General features: G+C 36.7%; 1 protein-coding gene across 8 annotated transcripts in view; it reads right to left on the minus strand.

Annotated features, from left to right (window-relative positions):
* The window catches only part of Eip74EF (Ecdysone-induced protein E74), a 247,768-nt gene extending 222,676 nt beyond the window's left edge, over positions 1-25,092 (minus strand). For 3 of the 8 annotated variants that reach the window (XM_089733413.1, XM_089733409.1, XM_089733410.1), the window contains exon 1: positions 24,775-25,092. The gene's annotated coding sequence lies outside the window, so the exon portion shown is untranslated. The remainder of the gene's footprint in view (positions 1-24,774) is intronic. The other 5 variants (XM_028173803.2, XM_089733412.1, XM_028173797.2 and 2 more) reach the window with 2 other exon arrangements.
* Positions 25,093-27,365: the final 2,273 nt, after the last annotated feature.

A 27,365-nucleotide genomic window follows, 5' to 3' on the forward strand; every position in this document is an offset into this window, starting at 1 on the left:
GGCTCTTTGGGCTAGGTCACACGGCTTTTGGCGATTGCCATTTACGTATCAGCGGTATTAAAAAAAAACTCTCACTCATCAGTCCTTAGTAACGAAATTTTAAAAGGGCGAAAACCTCCTTTTAGAATTGTTTTAAGAAATGAATATTATTTACGTACAAGGAACCGAAGCGTTTTTACTTATTTAGTTACAATGGCGTCAATTTAATACTTCCATTACTGTGTTTGTAAATAGAATGCGACCTCGTGCTATTAAAACAATAATAAATATCAAAAACGTGTGTTTTTTCGTTACGAGTATTGCCACATCTCTACGTAGTTCAGTTCGGTCGGAGTTGTGATTCGTATTTAGGGCGGCGCGCCACATCAAGTGACTCTGACGCTGAATTTTATCAGTGCTCATGCAAACCACTTTTGTCATAAACAGTCTATATTCGAATATCTTAATACGAAAATTATGTAAACCACACCTGACACAGTAAAAATGATTTTTAATCTATCGACAAAGGTTTTCAACTTACATACCCACATTTATTAATAACCTACATCGAAATGTTTAATTAACAAAACAAAAACATTGTATAAACAATAAAACCAACAAAATTTAAATAGTGTAGATAAAATCTTTGTTGCACACACGTATAGTCGTGACGAGCGACCATGAGTATAACCTTGCCTATATCTCTTTCTGACAAACGTGAATCTGTATAGACAGCTCTTTCTAATCTGTGACGCTACACTACCGGATTCCGCCCGCGCGTGTCGCACTCTGAGGAATCGATTGTTTCTAAAACAATCGGATTAACGAACAATCAGAAAGGTTACAATCAATCTCGTTACACGGATTTTATATTTGCTCTTTATGATATTCGTCTTAGTCACACAGTTTGATAGCGATCATGGTCTAACTTGAAGTGTCTTTCATCTGCAAGAAGACATGACTTCTGGATAAGGCACGTATAAATAACGGTATATTTTAGTGTTTCTGAAACGTATATAGGTATGAAGGCGAAGTGCGTTCACGAATGCTCACTGTTGACAATATCTTATAGTAATTGTTTTTTTTTTATGATTGAAGTATTACTGGTGGCCCGGAGGCCTTTCCAGCCTTTCCTTTGACTCGATTTGTTCATAAGTGGGAGTGAACGGACAAACAAATGCTAATAAACGATCTCGAAGTCTTTGCCAGTAGCATTTAAAAACTAAATAATAATTTTAAATATTTGTAACCAACATAATTTTTTTTTATGTTTACTGAACGAACACGTTAGATAAGATAAAATATATGTTTATTCCTCTATTGTACCTATGAATGTGGCGACAATACGACCAATGCCTTTTGCGGGTGGAATTTCCCATCTTTATTTTTTCTTTGTAGTAGTTTTAATGTTTTACAAAATGCAACTTCCTGGTTATACTTTACGCTTGAAATTTAAAAATGTTTCGTCCTTATTAATACTTCCAAAGCGATCAAACGTGTCACGGAGTTACAGAAAAAAAAAAATTCTTGCACGCATCCCTAATTTCGCCATCCCTAGTGACCCTGGCTTGACCCGTAGCTGACAGTGAAAGCTTGAGCTAGCTTGGCTCAAACGTCACGGATATTTGCACAAGGTTTGGGTTTGAAGAGTCCCATAGATATGACCCATATTTGAATACAATTTTATTTCTACCTCGTTTCTCAAAATACTAATTTTGACTTTTAACTCGGATTTTTCAAGAAACACGATTGAACGAACAACTCTCATCTGAAAAATAATGGAAAAAAAACCTGAATAAATATTTATACGGATTTGAAAAAATGAAGAATGAAATAAAGAAGAATGAAAAATGAAGAATGAAGAAGAATGAAATAAATGAAGAATACATAAGAATTGGCTTTTTTGACTTGAAATATAAAACTATATATGAAAATATAAAACTTAAAAATTGGCTGTATGGCTTAGTTCCATTGCCTTTCTCTTCGAGAAAAACCCTACTACTATTACTACCTCGTTTCTCAAAATGAGCTGCGGAATTCACGCTAGGAGTTCAGTTAATCATTTACGAAAATAACAAGAGAATATGAATAATAATAAGTCTTTACAAAACAGCTCAATTAATAAACTTGCAGTTTCTATATTAAAATGATTAATGAACCGAAATATAATCTGCTTCTGCTCGGCAACGTGTGATCGACGTTGGAGCGAACGAGACGGACACAGAGGCATGTAATTGCCGAAATTTTACTCTTATACATTAAACACTTGTACAAATTAAAAACAAAAAAAAAACAGAGTTAATTTATAAATGTGTTTAATAAAGAAATTGGAAAGTTGAAATATATGTATTTTGTTTAAAGATCTTGCATCTTGATATGTTAGAGGAAGTCTGAAAGTCTAACTATAACTATGCTGAGACCTTAGAACTATAACTACACTGAAACCTTAGAACTTATATCTCAAGGTGGGTGGTGAATTTACGTTGTAGATGTCTATAGTCTCCAGTGACCACTTAACACCAGGCGGGCTGTGAGCTCGACAACGCATCTAAGCAAAAAAAAACATCTTTGGTAAATATTTTCAACGCACAAACGTCATTTCGGTCAGTTACAAATATATGTATATACATATTTAAGAAGCATACACCGCGTTGCAACACAGCAATTGTTATAATATGATATTTGCAACGTAGCGTTACAGTTTCGCAACACACTGACCCGAATAAAAGCCAAAGTAAGTAATTATCGATAATTATTAATCAATTATTGAGTTCAAACAAGAGCTCTGCGTGCGACAACCTCCGATAAATATGTATGGTATTAGTAGTAAAGGAATCATTAAATGTCTAAATCTTATATCTTTAAACGAGCAATTCTTGTATATAAATATGTATATAATCTGAATCTCGGAAACGGCTCCAACGATTTTCATTAAATTTAGTATACGGGGGATTTCGGGGGCGATAAATCGATCTAGCTACGATTTATTTTCAGAAGATGTTGTTTTATTCGTGTTTTCAATAATCAACTTTATCGATAATCAACTTAAACATAAACTTTTTTTTTTTTATTGAAAGAAAATAATATAATATAATATAATATCAATATGTAATTCGTATTTAAATATAATTTCTAAAAAACACAATTTATCAAAACAAAAAAATACCGAGCAAAGGTCGGTCATCCTTTAGTGATTCATTATCAATCAAAGGTATTTATTATTGACCAACTCCACAGCTGATAAATGCTTCCTTCGGTATTCGCGAGTCGCACACGTAACGGTAGTCAGCGGCTTTGATCTGCCCCTTGCATTGCTGAGGTCCATGGGCGACGGTAACCACTCACCATCAGGTGAGCCGTATGCTCGTCTGCCTACAATAGCAAAAATAAAATTAAAATAAAGTAATTAGGACTATTTTTTCTAACGTTTAATCTCGTATTTATTATTTTCATTTTATTACCAATGTTTCAAATAGATCACAATTTTCGTTGACACTATTTCAATCTTGTGCTTACTAACGTAAAATTCTCTATAGTTACAATACGATTCTTCATTAAGTTGTGGCGGGTAATCAACATACAACACAAGATATTTGACAGATGCCTGAATCTCGCTCACGACATTTTTAAGATAAGCCTGCATACAATTTACGAACATCAACCGTTCCAACTGCAAGTTTCAACATTAGTTAGATGCGTAGTTACATGTACCAAAATAAAGCTATTAAAAATGTTTCTTAACTTACGGCTCAAAACTCTATAATACGACTGACTTAACTGGCTGTAGTGAACGCAACTATTTGCATAAATTTAACAAAGATTTTATTTTTTAATTAAACTCCAAAATTAAATGCAGGCAGTCGGTAAATGTACACACACTTACCTTGAAATTTTTGTTTGTTTAAGCGCTCGCGATTCTTTGCATTAAAAACACTCTATGTATCATATTTAAAAAAATGAAGACGGCCTTTTTTTTCCTACCTAAGCTGATGGTCAAGAGAGAACATATCAGCGTCACCGAGCTAGTATATGAGCTGACTGGGCTCAAACCTGACGACGTTGCCAACACGAATCCTAGCAAGAGCCGTGCTTCGCAGAATCTACCACCGGATCGGAAACGCGACCCACTGAGAAGATCCAGCGAGAAACTAGACGGATTAATTACTACTTAGTGTACCAGCCCATAGATGTCCCAATGTGAAATTCGCCGTCCACTGCTGTCCCTTTTAATGGTGAGCTTATTTTCACATATTTTGCAAAAAAAAAACGTACCCCATGAAAAACTTTAACTAAATTCACAGCAAAATAATTTGGTTATTTATAAATGTTATTAACTTATTAAAAAGGCTATACATGCGGGCAGGGACACTCCGTAAAGGTTGATACCTAATACCTATAATCAAACTGCGCAAATAGTCGGTATTCCGACGCTCTGAAATGTATTTATGATAGAGAGTCGATCTATCGACGGTTCGTGCTAAAAAGGTTAAAATATAAACTCCCACATAACGTGTCCTAACAATCAAGAAGTTACGATAATTCATCAGTGGCGCTCTCAATCTCGTATTTACCTTATTATTTTCGTCTCTACCCAAAGTTAGCACGTGTATGTACAATGACACCTGTCAAACAGTATAGTAAAAACTTTGTACTCCTTTTTACGAAAATTGTGCGGACGGAGGAGTATGAAATTTCGCACACTTATAGAGTATATAGAGAAGGAGTGCAGAATACTAATATTTTTTTCAATTATAAATAAAAATTACATTAAATTAATAAAAAAAACATTATACAGACTACCATGTATTTAACACACACACGCATATATACTCTTTTGTTTATTGTTAAAGTCTTTGGTCAAATTCAGAATAGATTAATATTGTTTGTCTTCAATATTATTTATCTGTAGTGTAGCCTTGGCGAAATTTGTTATTATAGAGGGCTAAGATAGTATTTGACAGTAGACCCTTAATAAAACTTATAATTTAAATTAATTATAGTTGTATTTCGACTACCGGGTGACCACTAGTTCAATTAATTACACACGAACCGATCGGGTAGATTTTCCTATCAGCGGTTTAACCTTGCAATGAACATTGTTGTTTTCATGTAGGTTTAAATACGGGCGGAGTGATGTTTGTACGAGCATGTAACATGTCGTATATTGTTCGATTCTTCTTCTTCTCCGTCGCTCCCTCATTGCTGAGGATCGTGACTCCGTTTCAGCTTGTCGACTGCTAGCCTCCATCGGTTCCGGTCAGTTGCCTGGTGTAGTGCAGCGCTAAGTGGTCCGCTGGTTTGCTCGGAGATCTGGTCGGACTAATGTTTGGGGCTCCGGCCTCTAGGACCATCAGACGTTCCAAGTTGTCTACACCTCTGCGGGCAACGTGGCCAAAGTAGCGCATTACGCGTTGCAGACAAGTGGCAGACAGGCGTTGAGCGTTCTCCATTTTAAGCTGTTGTAGGACCGAGATGTTCGTGCGGTGGGCTGTCCATGGAATCCTTAATAGGCGGCACCAACACCACATTTCAAAAGCATCAACTCTGTTTCGGTCAGCTGCTTTTGTGGTCCATGTATCTGCTCCATAGAGAGCGATTGGAAAGACCAGTGAGTGCACAAGATGTATTTTCGTTGTAAGATCGTTCGATATTGAGATGGCAAATACTGCTTGCCTGTAGCGGGGTCCAGGTGACCTTGTGGGCATGCGACCTTATTTCGGATACGAACAGCCTCGCGTTCTTAACAATGATTTTGGTATTAATACAATGCCATATATCATTTCGGTGTAAATACAATTTAGTTTGGTCTAGTTGGATCTTGATTTAAGTCGTCGTGGCCTAAAGGATAAGACGTCCGGTGCATTCGTATCGAGCGATGCACCGGTGTTCGAATCCCACAGGGGGGTACCAATTTTTATAATGAAAAAAGTACTCAACAAATGTTCACGATTGACTTCCACGGTGAAGGAATAACATCGTGTAGTAAAAATCAAATCCGCAAAATTATAATTTGCGTAATTACTAATGGTAAGACCTCTTGCGAGTCCGCACGGGTAGGTACCATCACCCTGCCTATTTCTGCCGTAAAGCAGTAATGCGTTTCGGTTTGAAAGGTAGGGCAGCCGTTGTAACTTTACTTGAGACCTTAGAACTTATATCTCAAGGTGGGTGGCGCATTTGCGTTGTAGATGTCTATGGGCTCCAGTAACTACTTAACACTAGGTGCGCTGTGAGCTCGTCCACCCATCTAAGCAATAAAAAAACAACAAAAAAAGTTTATGAGGTTTTTCACGACCTTGTGCGCTTAATGAAAAAGTTGGAGAATTTTCGAAATCCAAACAAAACTTTGGTTAGCTTGTTCATTGACGAAGATTCTGGGCACTTTAAACGTCACGTAAAGATTTGTATTCGCGAAGCAAATTTATAAATTACATTTCATTTGTTTATTTTTTTCACCTAGTACTATTTTAATGTGCTATAAAACTCAAATACAAATCTTTCCACGATACACACAATTAAGGTACCTACTTACTAATATTCGTGTTCACTAAAGCGGCCCTCATATCAATTTGTTTAAACTTAACCTACTGATCATGACACACATACTGCGATTACGGGTGTTTGTGTGCGCGCCCGTGCTCTAGACACACACACGCACGCAACACGCACACGCATATTAGATATTATTTTAATTCAAATCCTTAGGTTAGGTTAAGCCGTGACGTATTTTTGGAGAATTTCCATTAAGAACATTATATTCCAGTACGATTGAAACACATCACTACCACTGCTCTTTTCTACAACCTCCTAGGTTGTTTGATAGCAGCCGATACAAGTCTCCGTTTCTTAAAATGCTTGGAAATCATTTATCTGCCAAAGTATGTCAGAATGCAAACGTTAATGATGTTTATAATATCAAAGTGCAAGCAAGTTTGACTGTTAGTATATTATTGGCAATATTGGAATATTATAAGCGGCTTCATGAGCACTGATTTTGATTTCGACTAAAGGCATCGGTCGTGTTGGTATAAACGAACCTTCAACTTAATACATTATGGGTCATAAATATAGGCCATTTTAAACAGACACCCGACCTTGTATATCTGTATTCAAAGAATGAATGACCAACAAATATAATAAGAACATGACAATAAATTTTATATTAGTTCATTGTAAGTGTCATAATATAAATTAATATAAAAAATCAGCAAAGGATTGTTAAAAAATTGTTGAATTTTTCATAACGCAAAGGGAACCAAGCTGGACAGACAAAAAAATCATTAAAATTTGACAGATGTCAAAATAAGAACTATCAACTATCGTAGGTACCTACTACTAAAATTAGTTTATTATTACAACCATTATGTAATTCAGTTTAAGACAAAGGCGATTATTAGAATATTATAGGAGCAGATTTTAGAGGTGTTAGTTGTATATATAATATAACTATGTATAACTTCCCTATAATAATATTCCATAAACAGTCAGCTATTTTGAAACGTATTATTGTATTATATACTCTGAGTATGTCTGAGTTCTTATTAATAATGAAAACTTTATTTAATTTTTTTATGCGGCTAAATAAAAATAATAGTTTCGAATCGATTCGGCGAAGGCGGAAAGAACGCCTGCTAGAACAAGCAAGGCCAACCTTCAAGGTCTATTCAGGCAAACAACGAAAACCGACCTTATCTTCAAACAAATAAAGCTTATGATATTTACAAAACATGCAAGAAAAGAACGAGATTTAAATTCTTACTAAAACATGCTTTAATGGATTGACATAAAGACGGTTTACGTTTGCCCATAAAATGATTGCAAGACAATAAGTTAGGCGATTTTAATGCACAGTTTTCAGTAATAGCAGAGATCAAGGCTACAGACACGTGGAGTACGTTGGGCTGGCGCATATTTGTAACAGGTAGAGTACATTAAAAGTGCTATGCGGGCAATTGTGATCTTTATGAGCACACAAGTTAAGGACCAAGTTTTATTGCATGCGATTTGAACTTCAACTTAGATTAAATGTGCTTATTTTATTCGTCCAGTGTTGCTTATCTCGAAATATCACAATAATAACCAATGAACTGGTTTAACGCATTACGTACCTACATTAATATTATGATTAATTATACAATGAAATCGTTAAAAACCTTGATATATCGATAAAGACGTATGCGTAACACGTAAGTGACTTAAACTTTAAAAACATGACAATTCTACTAAAATGGTAGTTTTTAATTTATTATGCAGGCTTACCGCGTCGTTTGCGTTTGAGCGCACTCAAAAATACTCGAAATATTATTAAGCGATGTAACCACTCCTGTAAGTGGGTCACGGATGACCCCCGTCTTGTTACGTTTGCAATTAACGAATGAGTAATATTACATAGCAAACATTTGTTTTAAACGACCTCCGCTTGAGGAATTAGGTAATGACTAAATTTTAGTACAAGCGCCTACACAAGAGAGTCTACCTGGAAAATTATCGAACGATTGCATTAATTATCCTTGATCACAACCATTACTTAATCTATGGTAATGCGCACCGAAAAAAAAAAATCCATTTAGGAAGTACATTATCAGAAATATCTCTAACAGCTGCGAAGCGGGTGAGTACTATCAATGTAGGCCAAGGCTATTAAAACTCCATCCGATCCTGACCTCCGATACAGACAGAATGTGTTCAATTCGCCACCGGAGAGTACATGACGAGGGGGTCCCGCTAAACTGGTTATACGCTACGACACCCGAATTTTGACGAAAGTAGTCGAACGACACCCGAAGTCTGAATTCGGCTGCACTGTTTTTGTTTGTAGACGATGTTTTGCGTTGCGCGTGACGTCACCGGCTAGTACGCTCGCAATCGCATTGCTTTTGGCGGGTTTTAACAATACTCCCAACTCTATTACATACGACAATCTTGAGTTTTTTTTTTTTATAAAAACAGTACTAATATAGTATTAATGGTATAATTAAGCCCCTTAAACAAATAAAATTCGCGTAATTTAATGGTAAACAGCAAATACGCAGCATTTTAATTTACCCGGGTAAAAGAAGGAAGTAAAAATCTAATAGATTCTCTAATTTTTTTTCTACGAAACAAATACCTAATCTAACAATTTAAATTTACAATCTAGATAACGTTTTAGCTAAAATCATCACACGAAGTAAATAATACTTCGTAATTACACGTAATTCTGTTTATCACGAAAATAATCTACTATCTCTAAGAAATATATCCATACTGGATTGCCTTATCGAATTTGCAAGTTATAGACAAGTAAAAAAAAACGATATGAGATAGCAATGTAACGAATAAAAAACTTTTTGTGACTCAGTTAAAATTACGATAAGCAATTGTCGTTCTACTAAACTATTGCAATAATGTAGTTTCGAAAATCGGCTTGATACATCGACCTCATGCCTCAAGAATAGCAGCATTCTTATTTCAGTTCCACGTAGCACATCATGCAGCTCAGGCGAGACCTGAGCTTGTGGACTCTCTTCAAAAATCTCCATCCTATTGAAATGTCTCATAAACCAGACAGGTACAAACATATTGCCGAAAATTAACAAAAAGTTTTTACTTAAATAAGCGAGTAAATCAATTCGTGGGTTAAAAAAAAACAATGAGATCGTTGCTACAAACGAAACACAGTCGGAGGAGCAGTAGCCAGCGTTCCCGACTGCAAGGTTCAGAGTCGGGGTTCGATTCACGTAGGTACATCAGGCAAATATTCGTGTGACAAAAACACTTTTGTTTGCTCTTTGTCTGGCTGTTCAATATCTTTATAAGTATTTAATTAAACGTATGTAAGTTTATATTATATTTATATCAGTTTGTTTCCCAGAGTACAAGGAATCGTAGTTTGGGGCTAGATGTCAGACCATGTGATAAATAAAAATAAGTACAGCTTAAAATTTAAGGCGTTCTATGCATTATTTTAGAATAATAACTCCTTTTTCAACAGTACATATATCTTACATAATTTATAGTCGTCATAAAACCGTGGCAGTCAATAGTTACGCAACAACTAACCCTTTGCTTGTAAACAATTGAAAACAAAAAACAAACAAACAATGGCCGCCTTCGTTTACACTTTCTTTTGTTAAAAGAACAAGTTCATATTCTTTCGTCATTAAATTACTTTCTTTTGACCAAAGTCAACATTAAATTGAAGGCTGTTGAAAAAAAAACGGCTCTGTGTACCAAATATTTCTTTTTTTTTTCTAATTATGTAAAAGTGTAGGAAGTAGCGAAATCCCTTGATTTCCAACATGGCGTCCCCTTGGCGGATAGACGCGGCCTCGATTGAAATTGTCCCAATTATCCATCACATGTACGTATATCGAGCACGCCGACACCAATTTATGTCTATATTTTAAAACTAACAAGGTGCACAGACGTCATGCGTTATCACAAAGGTAACGACGGCTTTTAACTTAACCATCAAGAAGCGTGATTAAGGATTTTAATAATTGGATTTCGTAGTTTCTTAAGGGGCAGTTGTCGTCGGACTTTAAAAGGGGGGTACAGAGAGTTGAACTGTAAAGTTAATTCGTTGTGACTAATAAATTTTAAAAATTATTTGTTTTTTGTTACCATTGCGTACTGTATCGTTCTAAAGATACCGCCGCGTACAACAATCATTCTCAGTGTTCGATGTTTCAAAAAGGAAAATATATTTCACCGTTCCTTCTCCAACCATGACGCTCTTTGTATAAACTCGAACAGCGCGACTTAGAACCTCTAATTGCGATTAAACTACTTTCTTTTCGTTTTTTTTTTAAATCATTATCGGGCTAAGGAGTTTAGAGATGTTCAAGGTAGATAAATATGTCGACCTTCTTTCTTAGTGAGTGCAAATACAGACAATAATGAGTTATCGAGTTCCCCTGGTGGTAACATCCAAGAAAAATAACCCGTTACATAATATTGTTTATAAAACACCACGTCTACTTCTTGCAGTTTTTTTGTTGTTGTTTAGAGGATCAGCATCTTTGTTCTAGGATCATAGATTATATAGTAAACGTTTTTTTTTATTGTCCTTTAGGCAGACGATCTTGTGACATGAATGTCATAAGATCGTCGGTGAATGGTTACCGTCGCTAATGAACATCAGCAAGACCAGGGGCAGATCCGGGCCGGTGCCCACCGGTAAGTACTCTCCGCGAGCCTCATTTCAAGATGGCCGTGTCAGCACTCCCGCTGTCATAGCGTTGTCATTTTCGCGCCCCACATTTCGTTCTGATCGTGTTCGTTAAGGAACTAAAGAATACTGATTAAATTATATATATTTTCCTGAACTGGGGAAACTGAACTGCATCAGGTAGGGACTTCTCGTGTGGTCATCCTGGACACACAATAGAACTGTGTGCAGATAGTCGAAAAATATATTAAATATAACATGACGTCCAAATGTGTTTTAATACAATTACATTGAACATTTATCTAAGTTTAATTTGTTCATTAGATTATTTAAAAAATACAATAAAAGAATATTACAAACGTTACACAGTATGCACGGCTGAACAGATCGCATGCGCCAAAAAATCATTTATTTATCATACAACTCTGGTTTTTAGGGATCCTTCGTTATAAAAAATCGCGACAGCAATAATAAATTCATTCGATCTTCATTTGTTTTCAATGTTACTCCAAGCTGCCCAATTCATACACAACCTGATGGCATCATAAGTTATTCTTGAACTAAGATCACCATTCCGGATGCGACACAAAAATCAGCGTGGACTTTTAAAATTACTTAATCCTATTCAATAGGGCTGGCCGCAATTATGTAAAAAAATATAAAATTTTAATTCGTCTCGTAGATTAGAATTTCGATCGTTATCATTCGTGAATTCAATGACCCCGTGTCTGAATATGGACAACAGAATTCTCTATTATCACGAACCATAGATGTTTAATAGAAACTTTCGTTTTACTGGTGGTAGGACCTCTTGTGAGTCCGCGCGGGTGGGTATCACCACCCTGCCTATTTCTGCCGTGAAGCAGTAATGCGTTTCGGCTTGAAGGGTGGGGCAGCCGAGAATATCTTCCTTATCCTCGGCAGCGTACGGAAAATACGTACGGGATACTACTACGGAGTGGAAGGCAGATCTAGAAATAATTAAACGCAATAATTCCTTGTTCAACAATTGTGTAATTACTGGTTGTTATCCACTGAGTTTCTCGCCGGATCTTCTCAGTAGATCACGATTACGAACCGGTAGTAGATTCAGTGAAGCACTGCTCTTGCTAGGGCTAGTGTTAGTAATTTTCTCAGGTTGACCCCGTGATCTCACCCACCGATTCACGTGAAATTGGAATAGCCCCTTACGCTACCAACGATTAGGTAGGTAAAAGATTGGCGTTGGGCGCATGGTAAGTCCGCACAGGTAGGCACCGCTATCCTGCTATTTTCAGCGGCAAAGCAGTCATGAGTTCCGGTTTGGAAGATACGACAACCGATATACTATTAAGGCCTCATTTCTCAGAATGAGCACCACCCACGTCAAGGTATTTATGGCTCCCAGTAATCACTTCACGCCAGAAGAACCGTGAGCTCGATCGCTTATTTTTACTTATAAAAAACAATAGAAATATTGGAGGACATCGTTTCGAAACTCAGAATTATTTTCGCCATTGTTGCACAGATTTCCTACTTACAATTACATCTACTACTGAATAAACAAGCAGTCAATTATATAAACGAATCCAATATGGCGCGTGCATTGTGGACTTCCAATGAACAGTTATCAATCTATCTGTGGATATAATAACAAAATATAAACATAAGAATCACGCAATTACACACGTACCTAACTATCGTAGGCAACAGATAACATATGCTCTCTCTATTCACATACAAACGTTATCAATTCACATAACACGATACTATAATTTGCGTATCAATAAATAATTACTGTATTACTACTATGAAAGTATTCGATTAGTTTGTACGTTTTATTACGTTCAGTGTGATGATGCTCTAGAATCTTCTACAGATTAGAGTATAGAGCTAGACGAATCAACCGAATTATACTGCCCTTTTTATCACGAGCAGAATTTTTTAGATTATATATTTGATTCTTCAATATTTTCTTATAATAACGCTTTTCCGTCAACTTTTTTCTCTGAGCGTTAATTGTGCCCGGAACTGTCACATACATTGTGAACATGCAAAATGCAACTTTAAAACGATGTACACTGAATTATTCAAGCATGTATTAATTAGACTAACAAGATTGAAATTGTGCAAGAGGAAAAGAGACAGACGTAGAAATTTTGTTTCGTCTCCACGTTATGTTATATTCTTAACCTGTAGGTAGGTCTTTGTGAACACTAGCACTTAGTCAGTACTTTTCAGCCTAGAGTATATCACCCAAACGGTTATAACGAGGATTCTCATCTAATTTGTGGTTAGAATAAAACGTATTGTAAGTCGATTCCAATTGTTTCTTGAAACCTTTTCTTTTTTTCTAAATTTTAAAGTAACGTTGTCGTGTTTAAGAAATATTTCTTTTTTTTAAGTAAATTTCGAGACCCCACTTAACAGTTCGAAGTCATCAATTTTTTTTAAAATCTGCCATGCTAAATTTAATATCTCGCTTTTAAAGAAAATTTTCGTTTATTGATTTATTCTATCTGCGCATATGTATAGTATTAAATACAGTGTCGACTAATTTGTTGGTATTCCTTCCAAAAACGCAAGGGGTCTGATGTCTTTAAGCCACTGTTCTGCATTTTCTCGTTATAACTAACAACTTACTTACAAGATATCGATAAGTAGGTATTACCATTGGCGGAAAAATTAAAAGTTCTACATTCACAAACTAGTTATTAATTATGTAAGGAACATCCAACCCAATTCCATGTTCGCACCCGCCAATTTTATTTTTATCATCTGCCCGCGTTTTTTTTTTTCGCGCGAGTGCGTCCGCGCATCGCGTTATCTGTGTCAAGGAGAAACCCGCGAAAAATTCGCCAACCTCCAGTCTCGCGATTAGAATTAGGAACGTCCGAAAAAAAAAAATGTACATTTATTACGTGGTAACGCGCGCCAGCGAAAGTTTACGATTGAAGAATTTTTCGTGTTAAGGTCGGGGTTTCGTTTAAAATAGAAATGTCAACCAAATTTAAACAAACACATCTCTTCGATGACGCTAATGATGAAAAGATAACAGGGAGAGTTACATTGAACTTTTGATTACATTGTGAAGTTGTCATTTGGACAAACAGCGCGCCCCTTTCTTTTCAGCAGCAAAAATTCGCATTCTTTGACTGTTATACCCTTTACGAAACATTAACGAATTTATATAATAACTCTGAACAGAATTATAAAACACAGCTTTGTTTCGTTTTCACGAGTAGGTACTTATACGTAATTGAAAAGAACTATTAGGGTTTCCGTGAAGAACCTAAAGTTTAGATATTTCGGAAATGTAATTAGATTTAAAACCGTCAAAATTGTTTTGAATTACAATATTCTTCTGTTTTATAGCATAAGGTGACCAACGTTCTAATTCCATTTTTATTTTTTGGCCACGAGAACCTCATTTCGACTATTACGGAGGTTTAACCCTACTGAGTTACGTCGATTTCTGTTACTAAGGCGCCTGAATTTCCTAAAATGCCATATATTTTTTTTGTGTTTTATTTTTTTAGGTTTCTTAGCAATAGATTCATTCTGAGTATCTTCGGATTCGTATTTCCCTCGTCGTACTACATATTCCGGGGCATTACGATCAGAAATCGACATAATTACTTCAGTGCGTCGCGTAGGGCACCGGTGACCTACATGAAAATTAAAGGGATAAAGACCAACCACAGCCAAATCGGTCCGGACGCACTCAAGTGATGCGATCACCACACAAACGGCATTCCATTTTTCTTTTGACACAGATAGCTTTTTGATAGTAGTAATGAGTAAATTTGAACAGGCCGTGTGTGAGTGTGTCGGCAGGGGTCGTCGACCCGCTTACCCAACCTCTGTTGGCGAGTAAGCATTATCTAAACGACCTGACCCTCGATCGCTCGTCGAAATTTTTTCGGTGCGTATCTATTCCGCAGTTCAATAGAGTCACAATCCAGATAATATTCCGCATGTGATTAGAAAGTGAAATTACATCTAGACGTGACTTTATTAACTACTAATTAAATTAATATGAAATTGTAACAAAAATATATTAATGCTGTTAAAAATGGCACATACTTCCCTTATCTTATAATTGTTCTATTTCTTTAATCATAAACATAACCTTATTTACTAATTTATTTATTCATTTTATTTTTGCCATGGCAACAGCCTTACGTCAATAATTTACTTATCAAAAAGATTTGCAAAAACTAAAGTCAATAACACGTCATGGAATAAACAGAAAACACAAAATTTGTATACAACATGTCCACTGTTATTCTTGTGCAAAAGTAGATACCACACTTCCAGACATAAAACTTACCTTACACTTTACCTTATACTTTTTATTTTATTTGAACGATATAATGATGGATTAAGTCATCATCATCATCATTTCAGCCTATCGCCGTCCACTGCTGAACATAGGCTTCTCCAATAGATTTCCAGTGCGATCGGTCCATTGCCATCTGCATACAACGAGACCCAGCGCTTTTTACTAAGTCGTCGGTCCATCTAGTAGGTGGCCGTCCCACACTGCGCTTGCCAGTACGTGGTCGCCACTCCAGGATCTTTCTGCCCCATCGACCGTCCTCTCTTCGTGCTATGTGGCCGGCTCATTGCCACTTCAGTTCACTAATTCTACGGGCTATGTCAGCAACCTTCGTTCTTCTACGGATCTCCTCATTTCGCATGGATTAAGTATCAATGTGAGATCTTTTTTCTTTTGATGTCTATTATATTCTAATGGTCCATAGATTTCTAAGTGGTAGACAGCGGATCAGCTTTCCATGAGCATTGGTGACCTTCACATCAGAGGTGCCGTATGTTCATGTACATTTCTAAAGTAATAAAAACTTTTAAGCGGCGTCTAAAATTGATTGTAAGCTCTTCAAATAGGAACGCTGGTTATATTGGATTACATTGGACAGAAAGTTTTCAAAGCTAATATTTTATTAGTGCATATAACTTTTACCGAATCATATGAAATTATAATTGGTAAAGCAAAAAAGAAAATCTCGTGCGATCTCATTTTCATCTATGAAAAATGAAAGAGACGAATCTAACTTTCTTAACAGATGCCAACACATTTAAATATGTTTAGGTGCATTAAATTCATTCCGACACCGGTTATAAAACATAAAATCCATTAATTAAACACTAATGCAAATATATGCAAAACGAACGTATTCATAAATCGATTCCGAAATCGAAGGAGCAATGACATTATGTGACGTAACGAAAATATTCAAAATGGCGTAGTTTACGCTAACATGAAGTCGCTGGCCATCAATATAATTTCTGGAAAATATTCACTGCTGCTTATATAACTACATGGAACGGGCATCCATCATTTACACTTCATTCCCCGTTTACAAATTAATTAACAAGGCTGGCGTCGCAGCAAACAGAAATCTCATTGGAATATCAGCCTAAGTCTTATGCATTTTAAACCAAATTTATCGCGGCGTAAATAACAGTATTTAATATCAGACATGTTAGCCGGATGATAGATACATCCCTATTATCTCAGCTTAATTCAAAATTACCAACGACTTCTAACAGCGAAGAATAGTTACGATTGTAGAGAAAAAAAAAACAAATCAAAGACGAGTCGAGACGTGTGCTTTAACTTTCACTTTCGAACGACAACCGCCGCGTCGGTCGCGTGCTGCAACGCGGAAGCAACTGCTATTCCAATAATTATAGTTGATTTATAGATATTAACAGATTAATCTCGTTACATTGAATGCTGTTCCAATTATACCGCTAGTGAACGTGTTTATGGTGATTTCGAAGGACGCTGCAGAGATGGCGAAGCGTTTTCGAAGCGGCCTCAGCGGTAAGACGCCCGTAGTGCTCGCAATAAATGCTCGACAGCGCCCAGTGTGCATAGTGAGAGTTTTTTAACGTTCTCGATAGCGTAAACGTTAACTTAAATTTGTATGGAGTTGGAACGTTTGCCTACGTTTGCCGCTAGGGGTGCCGTTCCAAGTCCATACAAATTTGAGTTAACTTTTACGCTATCGAGAGCTTTAAAAATTCGGCACAAGCACAGTGAAGTCTAAATTATTCACTCACGCGTTCGCGAACTATGCCCGCGATGAACATCCAGATGAAGTCAGACACGTAATATCCATTATAAACATTCTTAGTGGCCTAACAGTTTAAAGGACATTCGACTTTAAGTTTATGTCTCGAAGTGGGTTACAGCACTCACAGCATTACGCCTATGTCTTCCAGTGATCGGTGTGCTGGGAGCTCAATATTTTCTTCAATTCAAATTTTTCAATTTGTTATCAATATTATCAAACTATATACTCATAATATGTTAATGATTATAGTAGAATATAAAACAAATGTATCACGTATCTTTACAATATATTACGTCGCAATGAACTAAAAAAAACATCCAATCAAAAAACAAAATTAATCTTGTAAAATTGTAACGTGACAAAAAAAAAACAAAGAAAATCTCGCGTATTTAAGTCTGTACGAATAGTAATCAGGTGTCGCTTAGTAGCAGGACCAGTAGTGAAGTTTCTCTGAAGGCATATAAGACGATTTTCCAATCCTTATGCAGGAGAAATGTTTCAGCGTCACCCCAAAGGATGGTCGTGATGTCAACCTAAGTATTGAAGCCTCAACAATGCAATGTTTTTCGAATTTGATAATACTGTTAGGCTATATGCCTGCCTCCGCGTTATTTGCCTACCCAACTCCAGAGATGAGACTTGCAAAGCTAAACTCAGTTTACCTTTACTTTTAGTTTACTGGTGGTAGGACCTCTTGTGAGTCCGCACGGGTAGGTACCACCACCCCGCCTATTTCCGCCGTGAAGCAGTAATGCGTTTCAGTTTGAAGGGTGGGGTAGCCGTTGTAACTATACTGAGACCTTAGAACTTATACTTCAAGATGGGTGACGCATTTACGTTGTAGATGTTATGGGCTCCAGTAACAAGTGGGCTGTGAGCTCGTCCACCCATCTAAGCAATAAAAAAAAGCTCTGAATGCACTCAGTATCATTGATTATCGATCAAAAAAGACGTGTGATTTATTAATTTTATTTATATATATTTAGTTTATCATTTAAATTGTTTTATATTAATAAAAATATATTGGTACTTAAATCTGTTTGAGCCCAGTGATTTATTCCGAACGTCCGTAAAGCATTTTCAACTACATTTCATTTCTAAGTCATATTTCTTAGGCTTACTTCCATCCGTGCCTTGAGATGACGTGCAATTTATGATATCTGATTTATATACATTAGGAAAAATAACAGAATTTAATAATACGTTATCGTTATTTAATACGAAACCATTTAAGTTTACAAACTATATAGTTACAGTGTTAAATTATAAATTGGTAATAAAAAAATGTAGGTTGTATGTAGTAACTAAAAAATCATCTTATCATGGAGATGGATCCTCTGATAAACAAACAGGCAAAGTCTTTCTATGTACATAAAACAGTAAATGTAAATAATTTATTTAATTTTTTTATGGTACATAGTTGGCACAAAAGTGAAGTTTGATTAAATAAACACCTCAGTTGTCCGGGTCTCAGAGGAAGTGTGAAAATGATTGATAAATTATAGAGCGGATGGTTAGCGTGGTATGGATATGTGATGCGTAGAGAGAAGATGTATGTGACTAGGAGATGTATGGAAATGGTAGTCCAAGGTAGAGGGGGAAGAGGTTGACCGAAGAAGACATGGGTGGAGTGTGTGAATAACGATAAGAGAGAGAGAGAGGAGTGAGTGTTAAGACGACGGCTGATAGAAGAGAATGGAAGAGAAAGAATCGCTGTACCGACCCCACCTTGTGGGATAAGGTAGAGACAAAGAAGAAGAGTTGTCCGGGTTCATGAGCATGTAAAGTATTCAAAACTTTGGTATAATCTTTTTTTTTTCTTCCTACCTATGCTGATAGCTTTGAGAGGCTATTTCAGCTTCACCTTAACATGTAGGTGAGCTCACGGAGCTCAAACCGGAAGTGTTGCTAACACTGGCTCTAGCAAGAGCAGTGCTTCGCAGAATCTACCACCGGATCGGAAACGCGACCCACTGAGAAGATCCGGCGAGAAACTCAGTGGGCTAAAATCATAATAATACGAGCAAACAGAAGATTTTTAAATGGATGTTCCAGCTATGTGTGCGGTTCGCGGAAGCCGACCAAAATACGACTCATACAGCGGTCATGAATACGTAAAAATGTATTAACATGTACACCAATATCGGAAATAATTAGCATAGAAAATATGTAAATGATGTTAAATTTTATTACATTTTATTAATCGACTGATACATTGAATACTTTTTAATTTTGGCTAATTTTTTTTTACAATTAAATGATTTAATTGTGGCGCAGGACACAAATGAACCAGCATATATGCTCATAAAAAAGGATTTTGTTTTAACGTGACATCAAAATGTAATTTTTTCATTGCTTAAATAATGGACGGCTCACCTGGCGTTAAGTGGTTACGGAGCCAATAGGCATCAACAATGTAAATGCTGTCACCTGGAAACACGAGTTCTAAATCTCAGTTTATCTCAGTTTTACAGTACAACGGCTAGCACATCCTTTAGACCGAAACGCATTACTGCTTCACGGTAGAAATAGGCAGGGTGGTGGTACCGACCCGAGTTAGTTCCCAGGACTATTGATTTTTATTACACGACGTTATTCCTTCGCCGTGGAAGTCATTCGTAAACATTTTTAAAGTACACAGTTCATTGATTCAAACTGTCTGCGGGTTTCGAATATCGATACACCATCGGGTTTCTTATCCTTCAGGCCACGACGACTTCATATATAGGTACATATTTGGACAGTTGACAGACAGCTGACCCGCAAGAACAATAAATGTTAAAATTAAGATAGCCAGTATCTGCCGGCGCCTGTAGCGCCAAAAACGACCATGAACCAATTTTTCCGTCTATCAAGTCTTATATTAATCTATATTTTCAATAAAATATCAGCTTCTAGTGAATAAAACAAAATGAATGTTTGTGAACTAAAAAATACGCACATACGGCCTTATGGTGTCAATATGCACCACGAAATTCGTTTGTACAAGTGACCGATGTAGGTATACAAACAGCATAATTTTTTTTCATTCAATTTATTTATTATTTTGTTACGACAAACATTGCATTACATTTTGACGTGCAGTCAAGTTTTATCTCAAATTTTTGTTCGAATAGTACTCATCACATTTAAAAATATAGTTTAAAAAGATTGAAAGTATAGACTTCCGTGAAAACACACGTGATATCTAGAGCTAAGACTACCTATTTGCGAAGCGAACTATTTTTGTTCATGAAACAAATATTTAAGTATTTTTCCAAGCTCTCCCAAGTGGACATTTTTAAAAACAGTCTTACCGTAATATATTTTTATGAAATAAAACTGTTACTTTAAAGTAGCGATTAATCGCTAAGAATGAAATTAAATTTAAATCGGATCACCATTTTATACTTCCGTTATCACGAATGCTAGTCTTAATCAAGTTGAACGTTCAAAAACACTTTTATTTACAAATATATGTCTATGACAAGGTAAAGATCCTCTTATCATTAATTTTTTTGTTATTGTCCTCATGGGCAGACAATGATATGGTCTAGCTTCATCACCTATTGATGTCAGTGATTACCATCGCCTATGGATGTCAGCAATGCCAGGAGCAGAGCCAAGCCGCTGCCCAGTGTTAAGTACTCTGCACAAGCCTTATAAAATGACATTCTGACTTGTCTCCTTGGACGTGGGTAACGTTGAGGTCACTTATTATTAAAAAGGTGAATTACTTAATATATTTCGAGTTCGCGACTGCGAAACCTTCGGCTGCAATGTCGTTCTGCGGTTACACTGTTATCCTTAATGGTACGATTTATTTTTAGTTGTGCTCTAACTAAAAGGCGTTCGTATAGTAAACATGGAATCTGTCCACGGGTCTTAGCTAGACGCCAGCATGCTTGGTGAGATGGCGCGAGTCCTTTTAAGTAACTTTCCCACCTTTTATTTCGGGCTTCGTCTAGGAGATATTTAACATCCCGATGTAGACGACGCATCCGGATCCGGTTTGATTCGGTGAGATAACAAGCGTAAGCTCGGATTAACGTGTTCCTAACTCTTCGAAGATCTCTGAGCTGGTTGGGAAGTCTGATGCGGTGGAAGAAGTCCTCCACATTGACTTGGTGAGGCCGCATTGCCTATCGCGGTGGACAAGTGATTTGTCAGTTTACATTTAATAGCAGTAGAATTCCTGTTTAATAAGCCAAAGGGAACGAAGAATGAAGTCACAGAAAGACTCGGAAAGATCAGTTTTATACACCAAATGACTTTGTGGATGTAACGCTTATATTCCCTTTAAGCAGAGTCGCGTTGATGCTTCGTAGTGGACATAGACATAATGGCATTTCTGCTTTCTCATTACCATCTGTCATATTCGAAGATGAGACCTTCCGTCCAGGAAGTCGGCGTCCTGGGTCGTTTAGAAGTTGACAGTCTAGCTATCGGGGTGCCTTTGTGGTCTCCGGTTTGATTATTCTAACCGCATAAATAAACGGTAGTATTTATGGCTTCATTCAGTGTCTTCAGTAGTTCAACAACTTCATTAAATATAACTAAAGCAACAGAAGTCGAAGTTTGAAGTCTTCGTGGCCTAAAGGATAAGACGTCCGGTGCATTCGTATGTAGCGATGCAACGGTTTTCGAATCCCGCAGGCGGGTACCAATTTTTCTAATGAAATACGTACTTAACAAATGTTCACGATTAACTTCCACGGTAAAGGAATAACATCGTGTAATAAAAATCAAACCCGCAAAATTATAATTTGCGTAATTACTGGTGGTAGGACCTCTTGTGAGTCCGCACGGGTAGGTACCACCGCCCCGCCTATTTCTGCCGTGAAGCAGTAATGCGTTTCTGTTTGAAGGGTGGGGCAGCCGTTATAACTATACTGAGACCTTAGAACTTATATCTCAAGGTTTGTGGCGCATTTACGTTGTAGATGTCTATGGGCTCTAGTAACCACTTAACAACAGGTGGGCTCTGAGTTCGTCCACCCATCTAAGCAATAAAAAAAAAACTTCTTCAGTCCACGTACGTCTACTGCTGAACATAGGTCTCTCCCAAGGTTCGCTATAATAACCGGCCTTAGGCAGCCCGCGCCCAACGAATTCCCGCGACTTTTAGTAAGTCATCTGTCAAATCAAATACTGACATTGATTTAAAAAAAAAAACATCTGTGTCTAAAAGGAATTTGATATCGTCTCCTTGACGAAACAGATCCGCCGAATTTGGGACGTTTGTTTAACAATGTGAAGCTGTATGGAGTACAATTTCAAAACTACGCACTTCGCTGAAAGCACAAGTTTTCGCGAGGTCCTTTTAATACCAAACTACTTTTAACTGTTTAGACAGATAAATTACGAAAATCAACACACTGTCGTCCAACATTGCCTTCCAAGGAGTGTTCTTTTTATGACTCTACATTTGGGCGTTTAAGTTAGTGTGAACACCATAACTTTATAACTGTCTTTTGCGTTTTTGTCCAGCCGTTATAAAATACCATTGAGACATCGGGCTCATGTCGATATCGGAATTTACATTGTGATGTCTGTGGACTACGTTAAGCATTTATAATATCAACAGAACAGCGATCGCGACTGGCAAGCTAAATAAAAACAAAATTAGTCTCGTGAGCCTTCGTGAGTGCTCGTGAACACACGTGAGTTTTAGTGGTATCGTGAGCACATATGCGTTGCCGTGACAAATCATCGTGCCTTTTATTTATTTGAAGGCTTAATCTGTAGTTTCTTTTATACACCGCGCGTGAAAGTCTCACCAGACGATGAGCAGGTCCAAAACACCTCAGACTATGACCTCGTTAAGTAAAACAAGTCGCAGAACGCAGGTCGATGATCAATATTTAAAATTAAATATTTAGTACATTCAATTAAGCCACAATTGTAGTCTGTGTACCGTGTGCCCGATACATACACAGGCGGGAGACGAGAGTAAACTCAGACGAAATATTTCCGCAATGGCTGCGACCGAGAATCGAATCTGAACCACGAGATAAGATTAGTAACCATTAAAAGTGACAAGGCTAAAACACCCAACCAACTAACCTTTGTAACCACTAGGGCTCACGGCGTCGCGGCCACCCACATCTAGATGCGACGTCGATCCCAGATTGCAAATGAAGAATTTCCCGCTCTTCAAATCTCAATCGATTACAGGGACGTAAAGTGAGAGATTGACGATACCAAACCGTATGGCTTCACAAAAACCGGCAGTATTAAAATTCTAGAGAAAAATTAAGGAAATACACCGACTATGCCATTAACCCTGACATTAATCTCATACGTTTGACAATCGACAGTCTGTCCTCCAAACGGCAAAGCCTCTGAACGGTAAAGATTTTAACAAATGTCTCACGTGAGGTTCAGCAATGATTGACCATTGACACTAAAGCTGCTTTCAAATTACGCTATAATATAAAAGCATTTAGTAAATAGCACAACAATATCGCGTAGCATATTGTTATGGACACGTTCACACTGTAATGTACTATATATTATTGGCTTACTTACGGCACTATAGTATAGTGTAGTCTGAAAGCAGCTTTAGACGTAAATGCCACCGGCTAGCTTTGTCGAAGTCCTACTTGCGTATTACGCCTTTTCTACCTTTAAAGACCGAAAAGACTACAAGAGATTTTGAAAGATTATCCATCGTACATTTTTTTAATTATTACAACAATGCTCATATTGAAAAACCCTTAAGAATTTCTGCCCAATTGTTCGGCAATAGTTCGTGCAGTCTGCGTAATTCAGAGAGATAACTGAGCAAGGTCACTGCCTAAACACCAGCTCGATGATTGTATGCCTTAATTGCTATTTTAGTTCGACCTTAAGAATAAAGTGTGTTGCACATTAGAGGATTTTGTCGCTGCGACACTGAAGCGATTCTGTCGCACTTTTCACGTTTCGCCGGAAAATTCGTTTTCTAGAGAATTACGTTATAGTAGTCTAATTAATAGTGATGGCAATTTCGAGGTCAAAACTTAAGAAAAAACGTTGCTATTAATTAATTAGTCTATTCAATTTAAATTTGATAGAAATGTAGAAATTTTTAATGTTTTTTATAGAATATTTTATACATTACATGTAGCATACAAGTGGAATACATAATTTTGTTATTAAAATTAAATTACTTATTACATGAAGAAAAAATATTAATAATAAATAAAAACGTAAGAATACCGGACTACCGGAGCTTATACAATAAACAGCGAAACAATATATTTTAGATTCTGTTTATTCTATAAATCAATATGTTCATAATTTGTATCACAACTAGTTAATTTATTTGAGAAAATAACAAAACTAATGCAAGATCAAACCGTACATATATTTATTCAAATGTGTAAAACCAAAATATGTGCGCTAATAATATGTATTCCTTACTGAAATATTTTGACATGAACGATGCAATGCTTACTTATGAATTTTCAAAACAGAGTTATTTAGTTGACGCATGTTATCACAATGTCAACTTTTTTTTTCTCAATAACAAAAAAAATGATTACTTTGTCAATAAAGTAATACATAGAACATAACGATGATTGTTTTGTTACTTACCAAGTCCAAAAAGCAATCCAAAAGGTTCACTGATCCTTCCAACACATCCACACAAAAAAATATTGATGAAACTCAAAAAAAAAAAAACCTGGCATATAACGAAAAATCTTTTGTCAAAAAATTCCAAAAAAGCACTCTCAAAACTGCTGTCACTGTCAAAGGTTTGTTTTTTTACTTCGTTCTCGTAAACAAATTCACGTCTCACGGAGTTCCGAAACGTTGTAGGCTGCGCTCGTACGTCGAGCTGTTTGTGAGAGCGGGGCGTCGCTCACTGACGTCCACATCCGACGGCGGCTCACGAGTCACTGAACTGGTCACACCGCGCCCCTGTCGGCATGCGGAGGCCGATCGCGTGTATTATTACAACGGCACTAATGTTATCATTGTGGAACCCTGAAATTGACGAAAATGAATTAGGTCAAAATGCCTCCCATCCAATAAACAGTTCAATTTTTTACATAACAGTACCTTCAGACTGATTTAATCCGTTAAAAGTTTTCTGAGTACGCTTAGCACGTGTTTTCATCGTAGAATTGTAAATACTGTAATATACTTTTAGACAAATCTGGCCTAAAGTCCCCAAATCAATGCGCGGCACGCTCCTCACATTATGAAAGGTTTTTCCACGAATATCCGATTATGTTTGTCGGCAAAAACAAAATTAGTGCTGATTTAGGATTTTCAAATAAATGAAAGAGCTTTATGGAAAAATCTAAAAGGTTACTTACATATTGATTTTCTTGACTAGAGAAAATCTGATTGTATCGTAAAACCGTTACAATTTTGAGGCTAAGCATGTTCCTAATTTTGTCTTTTCCCAATAATTAGGCTGGAAACACCAGAGTATAGATTATACTGATAAATTTCATTGCGATATCCATCCAGTTTCAGATTGATGACTAACGCTAATCTTATCAAATGTACTTGGAACTGAAAAATTAAAGAAAATATAATCGGAAATTTTAAATTGGATCAAACGGGCGAAGCTGAAGACACACCTGATATTAGCCGGCCAACAGGGAATATTGACAGTACAATTAATATACAAAAATAATACGAAAATAATGAACCTCTTACATGAGACTTTAGCCAAAAGCATAAATTATTTACGATACTGTGACTAATTGCTTTAGTCCACCTATAAATAGTTGACCACGTTTGACCTAGCGCTTGGCCCATCATCTAGAATCTTCAAATTTTTGGCAGCGAAGTAACTGGAGCTATAGTAACTAGTAGTAGTTCCTTGGGGCGTGGCGTGAGCTTTCAAAGTCGAAGCTTTTGCGCGTTCCGTTCCAAAGAATACGACTTCAGTTTTTCCAATGGAACTGAGACTCGAATTTCAATTCTTGACATGAGCAGTTGAATTCAAATGGTATCGTGTATACCCAATAGATGCAGTTTTACGAGAAGCTATATAGTATTGTATCGAAATTAATACCAAACGCAAATGCTCGACCCATTAAGCAGCAATTATATCTTCTACTAGCTGACCCGGCAGACTTCGTAGTGCCTCAATCGATAAATAAAAGACCTAAACTTTTGTATAAAATAATTTTAAAACAAACAAAATGAATCCGTCCGACGGGGGACACGTCAAAGGAAAAACAAAATTGTTATTTTTATTTAATTCCGAACATTTTCGTGCTTAAGTCTACCTTTTAAACCTTCTCTGGACTTCCACAAACAATTCAAAACCAAAATTAGCCAAATCGGTCCAGCCATTCTCGAGTTTTAGCGAGACTAACGAACAGCAATTCATTTATATATATTAACTCATTATATTCTATATATTAATTCATTATATTCAATAGCAATTCATTCAATTTATTTAAATACTAACATAGTTCGTAAGTTCTTTGAATACTAACACAATATGAGACATGTCTTGAAATAAAAGGTTTTTATTTTTATTTATTATATTAAGGCTTCTTCTCTTGTATCTCAATCGTGCAAAAAAACGATATTAAATAATCGTCACCAATTTTCAATGACGCGTTTTGTCAAAGAAATGATTTTCCAAGGGCCGTAATTCTGAGAAAAATTATCAGCAGAAACTGAACATGATAAACATTGTCATTCTTCTTCTTTGTTGGTATTGCTCTTGACGGAGTGATCCTGGTCACCACTTCAGGTGTTGGTGGCAAGCTGGACATTGTCATTACCAAATCTGAATATTAGAAAATTGAAAATTCAGCTTGGTTTTTTTTCTACCGAACAACTAACTTCCTACGAATCGCAATATGTTCAAAATTACTCAAAAATTTGGATCTATTTTTATGTTTTTTTTTTTTTTATTGCCTTTGTAGGCAGACGAGCATACGGTCCATCTGATGGTGAGTGGTTACCGTCGTCCATGGACTTCAGCAATGCCAGGGGCAGAGCCAAGCCGCTGCCTACCACTTAATACTCTCCACAAGCCTCGTTTGAAGAAGGACATGTCATAGCGCTCGGGAAACACCGTGGAGGGGAGCTCATTCCATAGCCGGATGGTACGTGGCAAAAAAGACCTCTGGAAACGCACTGTGGATGACCGCAGTGGCTCCAGGTAGTATGGACGAACTCTACTCCGGTGGCGGGCGGTGCGATGGTAA

This window comes from Bombyx mandarina, chromosome 15, assembly GCF_030267445.1.
Source record: "Bombyx mandarina strain Sakado chromosome 15, ASM3026744v2".
Classification (NCBI taxonomy): Eukaryota; Metazoa; Arthropoda; class Insecta; order Lepidoptera; family Bombycidae; genus Bombyx; species Bombyx mandarina.